This window comes from Schistocerca nitens, chromosome 4 (genome assembly GCF_023898315.1).
Source record: "Schistocerca nitens isolate TAMUIC-IGC-003100 chromosome 4, iqSchNite1.1, whole genome shotgun sequence".
Classification (NCBI taxonomy): domain Eukaryota; kingdom Metazoa; phylum Arthropoda; class Insecta; order Orthoptera; family Acrididae; genus Schistocerca; species Schistocerca nitens.
Genome location: NC_064617.1, coordinates 146,313,487 through 146,328,686, shown reverse-complemented (window position 1 = coordinate 146,328,686; position 15,200 = coordinate 146,313,487).

Below are 15,200 nucleotides of genomic sequence, written 5' to 3'. Positions count from 1 at the left end.
AAGAGAGCAGATGGTAACAAACAAATTAAATCCAGATTGTGTTTCTCTTCTGCAATCAAAAATGGAAAAACATAAAACTTTTACGAAACGTATTGCAGAAATTGCATTGCAATATAAATTTCCGCTTTATCGATTTGCTAAATTTCTTGGCATTCTCATTCGAAACGTGTGCATCATACCTGAAGTCAGATCAACGTAAGATAATGAGGACATATTTTTTCCAACGAGTGAAGGTTTAATCTAGTTAATTAGAAGGGGAATTTTTCCGTATAAGTGTGTGAACAATGAATCAATTTTATTGAAACATCACCTAAAGTCAGACGAAACGCTTATTAACAGGTGAAACAACACGGGGTCAGTGGGTTGCCCATTCTGTAAATCAGATTAGGGGGCGATCGTGGCATATCTGTCGACAGAGTTCACTGCACAAGTATTTTGGATCACGCAGCTCAGCGCACATTGCAGAAAATGGTGCTCCCCAACAAACGACTTCCCATGTTGATTCAACGACATCAATTACGACTGCAGTGGGCACAAGATCATCGAGATTGGATCGTGGATAAATCGAAACGTGTCTCGTGTTCGAATGAATCGTATTTCTTGTTACATCAGTACAGCGTTCATGTCCGCATATGCCCCCACCCAGGCGAATGGCTGCTCAAAACGTGCTCCATGCCACGGAGGCATGGTGGCGTTGGCTAATATAAGTTATAAAGAACATTCGCTTGGCCTCCCATGGGGTCTGTGGTAGTAATGGAAGGCGCCAAGACAGCTGTGAACAACGTTAACATGATTGTGAATCACCTACAGCTCCTCATGGTTGTTGTCTTCTTTGGTGGCAATGACATCTTCTAGCAAGATAATTGTCAGTGTCACAAGTCCACAATCGTGTCACGTGGTAGTGAACCCAACGCTGATGTCTGCTTCACGAAATTTGGCTCATCTGACCCGATGGTACACATCTGGGACACTATCGAGCACCAGCTCCCCAACCCACAGATCACAGGTCCTTAATTTACAGCAGTTGTGTGACCTGTGCATAGACTTCTGGTGCCACATATCTCCGGAAACCTAGCAGGGACTTTTCGATTCCATGCCACGCAGAACTGCTGCTCTGTTGCATTCCCAAGATGCGTCTACACATCATTAAGCGGGCCGCGACAAGGCGCCCTAGACCGTGCCACTACCCCGCGTGGCTGTCTCACATATCTCGCATATCAGATGAAATGGTTTTGTCTTGGTATATTCTCCCAAGGGTCTTCGTACATCTGAGGGAATATGGTCTATTTGAGGTGCCTTATTTTGTCTTAGACCTTACAGTGTTCTGACAAATTTTTCTCCTATTACAATATCCCCCACTTCATTTTCATATACTTTCTCTTCCCTTTCTGTAATAACGTCTTCATGTTTCTGTCTTGCTTGTATATGTAAATTAATTGACACCAATGAATTAAACCCCGGAAATAAACCGCGTCTTATGTTTGCAACCTGCAAATAATTCAAATGGCTCGAAGCACTACGGGAGTTAACGTCTGAGTTCATCAGTCCCTTAGACTCAGAACAACTTAAACGTAACTAACCTGAGGACATCACACACATCCATGGCCGAGGCAGGATTCGAACCAGTGACCGTAGCAGTTGCGCAGTTCCGGATTGAAGCGCCTAGAACCGCTCGGCTACAGCTGCCGGCTTGCAGCCTGCAATAGGTCTGACTTCAAACTACACTGCGCAAAAGGATTAAAGGATCATTTATTTCAAACCCCGTCATTTTACTCCGTTGGACGATTAAGTTTGAAATTCGGTTCAAAAGTGCCTCCAACTTACATCTATAAGGTGCGAAAGCGTGGGGCTTTACAACATCACCCTCGGGCTCGGCGAACGCTTCCAAAATCCTGGTGTTGACACATGTGAAAAACATCCATAGCTCAGGAGTTCATGTGAGGTATAATATGGGTTGATGTTGTCACATTGATAGCAACTTTCATCATAATTCTTCCAAATTCCACTGTGGACGTGTCGCACTATGGGAAGATTGTCAACTCCCTCCCGCCCCCCTCCCCCCATTACCTACACCTCACCAGTTCTCTTGACGCCACTGCGATGGAGGTCAGAACCGCGACTGTCAGCATTGAAATCACGCGGTTTTTCTTATGGTTGGCCGAGGAAAATATTTCAAATACACCACCGCTCAGAATCGACAAGGAAAGGTCTCAGCAGGTCGCATAAAGTGCGTCAATGCAACCACCCCTTCCCTTGGGGCGTTCATTTGTCCACATTTCGCGATCGAAAACAGTTTGCAGTTTAATGTGCAACAGAACAACGTCCTTGACGCCCTTTGACACTGCTGACATCCCTGGATGGTTTCACCTTTGTCTAAGAACATTGTGGGGCTGCAACCCCACCGGCGTAATATGACCACTATGGAGAGTAGCACGTCCGCAACTTTTGCTCTGGTATACAGGGTGGAGCCACTAGGGTCCGTTCAAAACCATTCGACGAAATTGAAATTTAATCTGAAGCAGCTTAGCGTGTTTATGCTTTTTCGGCGCTCCTGGTTTGCAACCTCCTGTAGCATGATCATGGGGTTGTGACACTGACACCCACATGCGTAAAATTGGCAAAGAATGCCTCTAAGACTCCCCATTTCTACAACACCCTTGGTGTCATCCACACACCTATGTTGAACCTTTCAAATATGTACCCATACAGACCGGACCTAGGCGCCTGTAGACAGGCAAGACCTTCAGCTGAGCGGTGCTAGAATGCTGCTCTAGTGGAATGTGGAATCTGAAGGATGTCGAATGGCCCGCCTGCCCGCAGGTGCCTAGGAATCGGTCAAGGGCTGTCACTATACAGGTACATTATTAAACTGCTTATCAAAGGTCCAAGGGTGGCACTGAGGGTGTTGCTGAATGGGAGTGATGAGCCAGTCTTGCAGGGACCTGTTGCCATTTCGTTCCTGCACATATCAATGTCGCACTCCCCGCCCTTCCTGCCCAATCGCGCCATAGGAACGTGTGCAAAAGGAGGACTGAAAAAGCATAAACACCATTTACTGCTTTGGATCAGCTTCAGATATCTTCGTATGGTTCTGAACAGTACCTAGTGGTTCCGTCCCGTGTACCAAAGCAAACTTTGCGGTCGCGCTACAGTCCCACGATGTCCTTAGAAAAGTGATGAATTGTCTGGGGGGATGCAGGGGGAGGGGGTTCCAATGTCAAGAAGGCCGTTCTGTAGCATATCGTACTGCAAACTGTTGTTTTCGACCACGAAATGTGTGTAATTGAACGCTGCAAGGGGAGGGGTGATTTCATTGACGCTCTTATGCGACCTTCCAAGGCCTTTTCGTGTTGTTTCCGAGCGACGGAGTACCTGAACGTTTTTCTCGGCCACTCATAAGGAAACCGCGTTATCTCAACGCTGAGCGTCGCGATTCTTAATTGCATCGCAGATGCGTCAAGAAACGGATTGAGACGTGGGTAAAGGAGGAGTGACTACCTACATATTGTATGACACATCTGCCGAATTGTGGTGAAATTTGGTGCCAGTGCGACACCATTAACCCACTTCACAGCTGACATAAACTTCTGAGCTCTGGTCTTTTTTTCGCACGAGTCGACACCTCGCTGCTTGAAGCGTCACCGAGTCTGAGGTATATGTCGCAGACCGCCACACTCCTGCACCATTACAGAGGAAGGCTGTGTACATCTTTGAGCCAAATTTCAAACTTCTGCGTCCCAAAAGGGGGAAATGACTGAGATTCAAAAACGAGACCCTGTAACTCTTTTATGCAGTGTACGACCGAGTACAAACTGTTTCTAGCATTTCTATTCCTGCGAAGTCAGAGAGATGGTGCTTTGTTGAGTTTTCCTGCATTATGTACAAAATGTTAATAATTGTACAAATTATTTAAGAAAAAGAGGTTGCACTTGACAGCTTCCTTGTGACTCATTAAAAAAAATTAAAAAAAAAACGATTGTTGCTTTCATAGTCATCGCTTTCTCTTTTATTAGGAGGGCACCTCAGTACGTATTTGCGTTTGAAGACAGGTGCCGTTAAAAACGCGACTATACCTTGTCGCCATCCGTTGGGCGACGCTAAAACAAAAATTATACACTACTGACCATTAAAATTGCTACACCAAGAAGAAATGCAGATGATAAACGGGTATTCATTGGATAAATATATTATACTAGAACTGACATGTGATTACATTTTCACGTAATTTGGGTACATACATCCTGAGAAATCAGTACCCGGAACAACCACCTCTGGCCGTAATAACGGCCTTGATACACCTGGGCATTGAGTCAAACAGAGTTTGGATGGCGTGTACAGGTACAGCTGCCCATGCAGCTTCAACACGATACCACAGTTCATCAAGAGTAGTGACTGGCGTATTGTGACGAGCCAGTTGCTCGGCCACCATTGACCAGACGTTTGCAATTGCTGAGAGATCTGGAGAATGTGCTGGCCAGAGCAGCAGTTGAACATTTTCTGTATCCAGAAAGGCCCGTACAGGACCTGCAACATGCGGTCGTGCATAATCCTGGTGAAATGTAGGGTTTCGCAGGGATCGAATGAGGGGTAGAGCCACGGGTCTTAACACATCTGAAATGTAACGTCCACTGTTCAAAGTGCCGTCAACGCGAACAAGAGGTAACCGAGACGTGTAACCAATTGCACCCCATACCATCACGCCAGGTGATACGCCAGTATGGCGATGACGAATACACGCTTCCAATGTGCGTTCACCGCGATGTCGCCAAACACGGATGCGACCATCATGATGCTGTATACAGAAACTGGATTCATCCGAAAAAATGACGTTTTGCCATTCGTGCACCCAGGTTCGTCGTTGACTACACCATCGCAGGCGCTCCTGTCTGTGATGCAGTATCAAGGGTAACTACAGCCATGGTCTCCGAGCTGATAGGCCATGCTGCTGCAAACGTCGTCGAACTGTTCGTGCAGATGGGTTTTGTCTTGCAAACGTCCCCATCTGTTGACTCAGGGATAGAGACGTGGCTGCACGATCCGTTAAAGCCATGCGGATAAGATGCCTTTCATCTCGACTGCTAGTGATACGAGGCCGTTGGGATCCAGAACGGCGTTCCGTATTACCCTCCTGAACCCACCGATTCCGTATTCTGCCAACAGTCATTGGGTCTCGACCAACGCGAGCAGCAATGTCGCGATACGATAAACCGCAATCGCGATAGGCTACAATCCGACCTTTATCAAAGTCGGAAACGTGATGGTACGCATTTCTCCTCCTTACACGAGGCATCACAACAACGTTTCACCAGGCAACGCCTGTCAACTGCCGTTTGTGTATGACAAATCGGTTGTAAACTTTCCTCAAGTCAGCACGTTGTAGGTGTCGCCACCGGCGCCAACCTTATGTGAATGGTCTGAAAAGCTAATCATTTGCACATCACAGCATCTTCTTCCTATCGGTTAAACTTCGCGTCTGTAGCACGTCATCTTCGTGGTGTAGCAGTTTTAATGGCCAGTAGTGTAATTATTGTTAGCTTGCTTTGGGCGTCGTCGGCATTGCTGAGATGAAAATGTGCTGCAACATTCAGTGATTTAGTTTTTTACTTTTTAGTAGCAAGATAAAAATGACAGTGGATGCTGCTTGTGGAGACCTTTCACCATCTGTCATATCAACTGGATATTGGTTCAACAAATTTAGCCTAAATGTGGTGGAACATCCGTTTTTTGTGAGGAACGCCCAGGTGGCCCGGCAGATGTGATTACCAAAGAAAACACGATTTTCGTTGATCATCGACGAAAGTAGCCATTAATGTTCATATTAATTAATATTAATATTTGACCTGATCATCTGGCGACGAACAAATTTTCGGTCCAATATGTGTCAAGATTGCTGACAGTGGACAACAAGCGGGCGAGAGAACAACTTAAGATTCAAAGGACTTTTGGAAAGAGTTGTCCCCATCAATGAACCTGGCTTCATTATTATCGCACATAAACTAAGCAACAATCACAATGTGAGGCAGACAGTGATTCTGTTCCACAGACTGTGAAGATAGTACGCTTCAACCAGAAAAGTTATGGCAACGAGTTCATGGAACGCGAAGGGCGTCATACTACGAGGGTTGAATGAAAAGTAATACCTTCACCTTCGTTAATTGGGTTTGGATGAGAATATTTTAACAAATCAAACGCAGAAATAATCCGTAGAATGTGATCTTTAATCACCAATATTCACTTTTCCACATAATCACCAGCCAACTGGATACATTTCTGCCAACGATGAACAAGTATTCTGAAGCCGTAACGGAAGAAGTCGACATTCTGTTTCCACAACCACAGTCACACAGTTCTCTCAACGTCTTCATCAGAAGCGTAATGATCTCCCCACAGATCGTCTTTCATTATCTGGAACAGATGGAAGTCAGACGGTGCTAAATCTGGACTGTATGGAGGATGCTGTACGGTGGTGAAATTCAGTCTCTGAAATTCTGCTTCGGTTGCATGTGAAGTGTATGGTTTTGCATTGTCATGCTGCAGAAAAACATTTCCCTTTTCCTTTCGGACCCTTGTTAGTCGTCGTTTCAGAGTTCGCAGCGTTGTGATGTAATGCTCTGAATTTATTTATGTTCCACGATCAAGGAAAGCAACATGGATACAATCATCTGCGTCTTAGAACACTGTGGCCATGGTTTTTCCAGCTGAGGGCTGCGTCTTTAATTTCTTTTTCTGGGGCGAGTCTTTGTGTCGATGTTTCATAGACTGACTTTTCGTCTCCTGGTTGTAATGGTGTATCCACGTTTCGTCTCCTGTCACAACTGAATGTACAAAGACGTCAGCTTCATTTTCGTAACGCGAGAGGAGTTCCTGGCAAATTTCAAGTCACTGCGCTTTCATTTTAGCAGTCAGCATTCTGGGTACCCATCGTACACAGATCTTCCGATAGTCAAGCAAAGCAATAATGTGACTCACATGTTCTCGTGAAATGCCGATTGTGCTCGCAATTTCTCTCTGAGTGATACGACGATCGTTCTGAATCAATCTGTCAACATTTTGCTTGTCAAACTCGGCGGTTGCTGTCACAGGACGTCCAACTCTTTGTTTGTCACACAGGTCAGATGTTCCAGCCTCAACATCTTTGAACTTACTCGCCCAACGACGCACAGTACTCTCATCAACACAATCACCATAAACTGCTTTCATTCTCTGATATCTGCCTTTGGGGTGACACCTTCTGCTGTCAAGAATTCAATGATTGCACGTTGCTTAAATTGCATTGACCGACCGTCTGCACACAGTTCCATACTTCACATAGTAACAACACAACTGTTCAGTTCTAAGGCTTCCCACCAACTGGAGCCATAGAGAAGAGGCTACGGAACAAGCCAGTACTTTCCGCAAACCAATGCTGCCAATTGTTTAAGAGTCACGAAGGTTGATGCATTACTTTTTAGTCAACCCTCGTAGTAGATTTCGTGGAAAAAAAGGAAACAACGATCACTGTTCAATAAGAAATTGTAAGAAACGCAGCCCCATTTGACGAAGAAGGAAGTGATGTTTTACTACGAAAACGCTCCAGCACATTTGAAGTTGTCGTCGAAAAATTTCTTGATTTGCCGTTTTAACGGCTTCCGCTCGCTTCTATTTGTCCGAGTTGGCTTCCTGTGCTTTCTTCTTCTTCACAAACTTGTGATAAAGACTAAGCAATCCTGTTCAGATGATGAGGTCACAGTCGTGAGAGAGACATATTTTACACACTCTATTTTTCGAGAGATTAAATAAATGGCAAGGACGTTAGTAAATTCATTTGTTTCGTTTAAAAAACTGGTGTCCTCCTTCCTAAAGCCGTCCTCAAAGGGAACGTGTTTCTTGGCGTGAAGCAAATCAAAAGCCGTTTTCAGTGCAGTTGGTGCAAGCTCAGAGTCAAGCCGGTGCAGCACATGGAACGTGATGCTCAGCGCACTCCTGAGACAGTTGCCAACAATATCTTTCGCCACCACTACACATTGTATTTACGAAAATTGACGCGCGTAACTAAGTTACGTTAGCTGTATTAAAACGAACATTATTCTCTTGTCCATATGCTAGCCATGTTCTTGTCTCTGTGCTATGAATAAGTAAACACTTCAATATCCATGAACGTGATACAAGGCAAAAGGAAATATTTCATATCCAGTCAATATGAACATCAGCTTTTAAACTTCCATTACAATACATATGTACGACAGAGTTCAACATAATTGAAAATTTATTTAATCATTTTTCACTTTTTAGTAAAACCCGTAAGAGCTTTCTTATTAGATTACCGCTTCTTATTCAGTGCTAGAATTTTTAGAAGTTGCGAAATACAAGAGAATTGAAACAAGAAACTGTGAAATCCCTTAGTGCAAGTGGTGCAGGCTTTGTTATATATAAAGCTAAAAAATAGTTTATTTACAGCAATATCATAGTTTAATTTTTTTGTACTTCATATATATACTGGCTATTAAAATTGCCACACCAAGAAGAAATGCAGATGATAAACGGGTATTCATTGGACAAATGTATTTTACTAGAACTGACATGTGATTACATTTTCACGCAATTTGGGTGCATACATCCTGAGAAATCAGTATCCAGAACAACCACCTCTGGCCGTAATAACGGCCTTGACACACCTGGGCATTGAGTCAAACAGAGCTTGGATGGCGTGTACAGGTACAGCTGCCCATGCAGCTTCAACACGATACCACAGTTCATCAAGAGTAGTGACTGGCGTATTGTGACGAGACAGTTGCTCGGCCACCATTGACCAGACGTTTTCGATTGGTGAGAGATTTGGAGAATGTGCTGCCAGGGCAGCAGTCGAACATTTTCTGTATCCAGAAAGGCCCGCATAAGACCTGCAACATGCGGTCGTGCATTATCCAGCTGAAATGTATTGTTTCGCAGGGATCGAATGAAGCATAGAGCCACGTGTCGTAACACATCTGAAATGTAACGTCCATTGTTCAAAGTGCCGTCAATGCGAACAAGAGGTGACCGAGACGTGTGACCGGGTGATACGGCAGTATGGCGATGACGAATACACGTGTCCAATGTGTGTTCACCGCGATGTCGCCAAACACGAATGCGACCATAATGATGCTGTAAACAGAACCTGGATTCATCCGAAAAAATGACGTTTTGCCATTCGTGCACCCAGGTTCGTCGTTGAGTACACCATCGCAGGCGCTCCTGTCTGTGATGCAGCGTGAGGGGTAACCGCAGCCATGGTCTCCGAGCTGATAGTCCATGCTGCTGCAAACGCCGTCGAACTGTTCGTGCAGATGGTTGTTGTCCTGCAAACGTCCCCATCTGTTGACTCAGGGATGGAGGCGTGGCTGCACGATTCGTTACAGCCATGCGGATAAGATGCTTGTTATCTCGGCTGCTAATGTTATGAGGCCGTTGGGATCCACCACGGCGTTCCGTATTACCCTCCTGAACCCACCGATTCCATATTCTGCTAACAGTCATTGGGTCTCGACCAACACGAGCAGCAATGTCGCGATACGATAAACGTGATTGTACGCATTTCTGCTCCATACACGAGGCATCACAACAACTTCAACAGGCAACGCCGGTCAACTGCTGTTTGTGTATGAGAAATCGGTTGGAAACTTTCCTCATGTCAGCACGTTGTAGGTGTCGCCACCGGCGCCAACCTTGTGTGAATGCTCTGAAAAGCTAATCATTTGGATATCACAGCATCTTCTTCCTGTCGGTTAAATTTCAAGTCTGTAACACGACATCTTCGGGGTGTAGCAATTTCAATGGCCAGTAGTGTATAACGCTAAGAAATTGTTTATTTACAGCAATATCATATTAAATTAGCTTATTCTGGAATAGAGAGTGCTCTTACAAAACGTACTAGACTACTATTAAATTAGTAACGAAGTCCCGGAATGTTTTAGAAATCTTTTAGATGAATGAAAAAATACATTCAGAAAGCAGTGTAGCAACTCACAACCTTTCCCGTTACAATTTGCAGATCTATCTGCTTCATTAAACTTACAAAGTGTCAGCTTGCACCTGTGTTTTGAACTTAACGATGTCCTCAAGGCTTTAACTGTCGATATGCCACTAACCGACATTTAATCATAACGAATAGAACGATAAACGAGCGTTTTTGGCAAGTCTACAGTTTGACTGTACTTTGAACCGGCATATATTTACGGCACTTCAGATTTAAAACAAAAACCGCCAAATACATGGTTCACCTGCAAGCGACGTAACCCAATACGGCGCCTCCTAAGCACTGCTTGTGACGTAAAAGCGCTCGTGCATCTCTTTTGCCATATTCCTCTACACGAAGCAAAAATCTGATTCTACCTTTCACGCTTGGGGATGCTCTAGAATGTAAATTTCACGTTCTGGCGTCACCAAAGTTCGGCCGGCTCCGCATCCATGTCCGCCACGAGGACAACATAACAAAGGTATCTACTGAAGATTTCTCTTATGGAGGTGTGAGATGGACAGTGATCCCGCTTCTTTGTGATAACGTTGTAGCTAAGAAGTCGTGCCACCTCTGTGCGAGGTTGTCTGCTTTTAATCGTTGTCGATGAAAAAACAGAGCGTCCGCCGCCCGTGATGTTGGACCGCCTTGACCTCGCCTGGCGGCATTTATTTCGAGCAGGGAGAGGGTATCGGACCAGCACGGCCGACGCCAACTCCGCGGTTTCTGCACACCGGCAGGGCCTGCTCTTTGTGACGGGCAACGCCGCCAGAGCTCTACTCTACATCTACATCCATCCTCTGAAAACCCTTCTTTTATTCACAAATGTCTCGATCGCGGATGGTAGATATCTTACAGTTAACGAGTTTAGATGTATTATTTCTGTAACATGATCCCGCATGTTAACTTCTGATGATAAATCATTTGAGTCGAAATCAGTTAACTGTAATATACAGAGCGATTCAAAAAAGACTTTACAACTTTGGAATTTATTGAGATAACTTACAGAATTGGTAGAAGTGTCATTTTGTAAAGAACAACATCAAGTTCCACATAAAAGTGTCAAGTGTCATTCTGGTTTGATGTCATTAGCATTTGTGGTGCAGCAAACATCCCACCTTAATCTATTTCCTCCTACACTCGTTGCAGAAAATTGGACGTAACTTGTGCAACGGCAACGTAGATTCGATTTTTCACATCAGCTAAATTGTCTGATAGGGGAGGAACATATACGTGGTTTTTTACGAAACTTCGAAGAAAAAAAAATGCAATGGTTTCAAGTCTGGGGAGCGAGGTGGCCATGCGATTGGCTCTTAACGGCCGATCCACGGACCTGGAAAGCCATTATCGAGGAAACCTCGAACATCCGTAAGAAAATGAGATGGTGCACCGTCTTGCTGGTAGTAAACCATCCTCTATCAGTAATCTTCAACGATCCGTGGAATTAAAAAGTTTTCAAGCGTAACCATATACACGATACCAGTGGCGGTTTTCTCCATGAAGAAGAAAGGGCTTGTCGCAGTGAACAACCCATCTCAACGAAGGTCTTGTAAACTGTAAATTTGTCCGCAGCCTGGTAGCATTGCTGGCGCGCGACACGATAAGGAAAGTACACAGGGAACGGACAAAAATACGGAAACATCATAGACATAACACATTATCACGCCCACTCCGGTGCAGAAAACCCTTTGGCACTCAAAATAGCTTCCAGTCGTCTCGGAATGCCTAAATCCAGGTCCTGTGTGGTTTTCAAGATCACACAGCCTACTCTCCAAAGCAGACCATAGTAGTTCAATAATACTGAAATCTGGTGACTGCAGTGGCCAGGGGAGACGCGGCAATTCATCGTTGTGGTCAGTCCTGGACGATGCGAATCGTGTGAATAGCAACGCTATCGTTCTGGAAAATAGCATCACCACTGGCGAACAAACACTCTACCACTGGATGTATCTTATCAGCTAAAATGTTCACATAATCTTTGGCAGTAATGCGACCTTGCAGAGTAAACATGGGGCCCATGGAATACCATGATAAGCGTGTGCTAATCATCATCGAACCCCCGTCATTTTTCACGCTTGGGACCTAAACTCGGCCAGAAGTTGGAGAAGGTGTGAAAAGGGACTCAACCGACCAAATTACTTTCTTCCATTGCTCCATAACCCAAGTGTTACCTCGGGCATGGGTGTGTGTGATGTCTTTAGGTTAGTTAGGTTTAAGTAGTTCTAAGTTCTAGGGGACTGATGACCTCAGCAGTTAAGTCCCTTAGTGCTCAGAGCCATTTGAATCATTTGAACCCAAGTGTTATGGCTTCGGCGCCACGTTTTTTTGGCAAGGACGTTCACATCACTGATGAGTGATTTTGGAATTCCAGCTCGACCTGAAGTTCATTGGACATGGAGCTGCCTTCGTTTCGTTTTACTGCTGACAGCGTTCGTAAAGGCGACCTTCAGTTCTGCAGTGATTTTCGTAGCTATCGTCCCCTTATCTTTCACCACAACCCACTTCAATGACCGTCCGTCAAGATCGCTCAGCATACACTTTCGTCTACGTTGTGACTTAACGGATAATGTTTTCCCGCTTTCTCCGTATGCGGTATACACTATGTGATCCAAAGTATCCGCACACCCCCAAAAACATACGTTTCTCATATTAGGTGCATTGTGCTGCCATCTACTGCCAGGTACTCCATTTCAGCTACCTCAGTCGTCATTAAACATCGTGAAAGAGCAGAATGGGACACTCCGCGCAACTCACGGACTTCGAAGGGTCGTGAGGTGGTTGGGTGTCACTTGTGTCATACGTCTGTACGCGAGATTTCCACACTCCTAAGTATCCCTAGGTCCACTGATAGTGAAGTGGAAACGTGAAGGGACACGTACAGCAAAAAACCGTACAGGCCGACCTCATCTGTTGACTGACAAAGACCGCCGACAGTTGGAGAGTGTCGTAATGTTTAATAGGCAGACATCTATCCAGACGATCAAATTCCACACCGCATCAGGATTCACTGCAAGTACTATGACAGTTAGGCGGGAGGTGAGAAAACTTGGATTTCATGGTCGAGCGGCTGCTCATAAGTCACACATCACCCCGGTAAACGCCAAATGACGCCTCGCTTGGTGTAAGGAGTGTAAACATTGGACGATTCAACTGTGGAAAAACGTTGTGTGGAGTGACGAATCATGGTACACAATGTGCCGATCCAATGGTAAGTGTGGATATGGCGACGGTGAACGTCATCTGCCAGCGTGTGTAATTCCGACAGTAAATTCGGAGGCGGTGGTGTTATGGTGTGGTCAAGTTTTCCATGGAGTGGGCTTGCACCCCTTGTTGTTTTTTGTGGCACAGGCCTAAATTGTTTTAAGCACGTTCTTGCTTCCCACTGTTGAAGAGCAATTCGAGGATGGAGATTGCATCTTTCAGCACAGTCGAGCACCTTTTCATAATGCACGGCCTGTGGCGGAGTGGATACACCACAATAACATCCCTGGAATGGACTGGCCTGTACAGAGTATTGACCTGAATCCTATAGAATACCTTTGGGATGTTTTCGAACGCCGACTTTGTGCCAGGCTTCACCGACCGACATCGATGCCTCTCCTCAGTACAGCACTCCGTGAAGAATGGGCTGTCATTCTCCAAGAAACCGTCCAGCACCTGATTGAACATATGCATGCGAGAGTGGAAGCTGTCATCAAGGTTAAGGGTGAGCAAACACCATATTGAATTCCAGCATTACCGACGGAGGGCGCTAGAAACTTGAGTCATTTTCAGCCAGGTGTCCGGACACTTTTGATCACATAATGTAAATCTTATATACGGTGGTTCTTCAAACACCAAATGTTATGACCACAACTGACACGTGCGCCGGCCGAAGTGGCCGTGCGGTTAAAGGCGCTGCAGTCTGGAACCGCAAGACCGCTACGGTCGCAGGTTCGAATCCTGCCTCGGGCATGGATGTTTGTGATGTCCTTAGGTTAGTTAGGTTTAACTAGTTCTAAGTTCTAGGGGACTAATGACCTCAGCAGTTGAGTCCCATAGTGCTCAGAGCCATTTGAACCATTTTTGAACTGACACGTGCAACGTATTGAGGACACTGCACAGGTGCTGTTCGCCGTCAAATACAGCAGCGCAACATGCATTTATGTTCAAGCACCCATTTTTCGTGGTTTTTCCATATTTTTGTCCAATACCTGTATGTGGAAAGCAGAAACGAAAGGGGAGTTATTCAAGTGACGAAATGGGTCGCAAATGGGGAAATCTTCCGACATAAACAACTTTGACAAAGTGCTTATGGCCCGGCGACTGGAAGTGAATATTTTGGAGACGGTAAAGCTGTTAGGCTGAGATGATTCAAATGGCTCTGAGCACTATGGGACTTAATATCTGAGGTTCAAAAATGGTTCGAATGGCTCTGAGCACTATGGGACTTAACTTCTGAGGTCATCAGTCCCCTAGAACGTAGAACTACTTAAACCTTAACTAACCGAAAGACATCACACACATCCATGCCCGAGGCAGGATTCGGACCTGCAACCGTAGCGGTCGCGCGGTTCTAGACTGAAGCGCCTAGAACCGCACGGCCACACCGGCCGGCTGATTGGCTGAGAACCTGTTAGATTCGAGAGCAGCTACGGAAAGTGGTTGAAGGACTGTGAAACCACGAATAGACGACAAGTTTGAACATCGATGTCTCATCACTGAACATGTAGATCGGAGGCTTGCCGGCTCTGTAAACCAGGATAGACAGCGACCTGTTGCAGACCTGACGATAGAGTACAGTGCTGGAGCAGGCACACGTGTTTCTGAGCGCAGCTTTCAGTTCATATTGTTGAACATGGGGCTCAACGGCAGCAGACTCCTAAATGTTCCCATGTTGCCCAACGACATCGTCAGTGGGCACGGGATCATCGAGACTGGACAACATGAAACTTCCTGGGAGATTAAAGCTGTGTGCCGGACCGACACTCGAACTCGGGACCTTTGCCTTTCGCGGGCAAGTGCTCTACCAACTGAGCTACCCATGCACGACTCACGCCCCGTCCTCACAACTTTACTTCTGCCAGTACCTCGTCTCCTACCTTCCAAACTTTACAGAAGCTCTTCTGCGAAACCTGCACAACTAGCACTCCTGAAAGAAAGGATATTGCGGAGACATGGCTTAGCCACAGCCTTGGGGATGTTTCCAGAATGAGATTTTCACTCTGCAGTGGAGTGTGCGCTGATA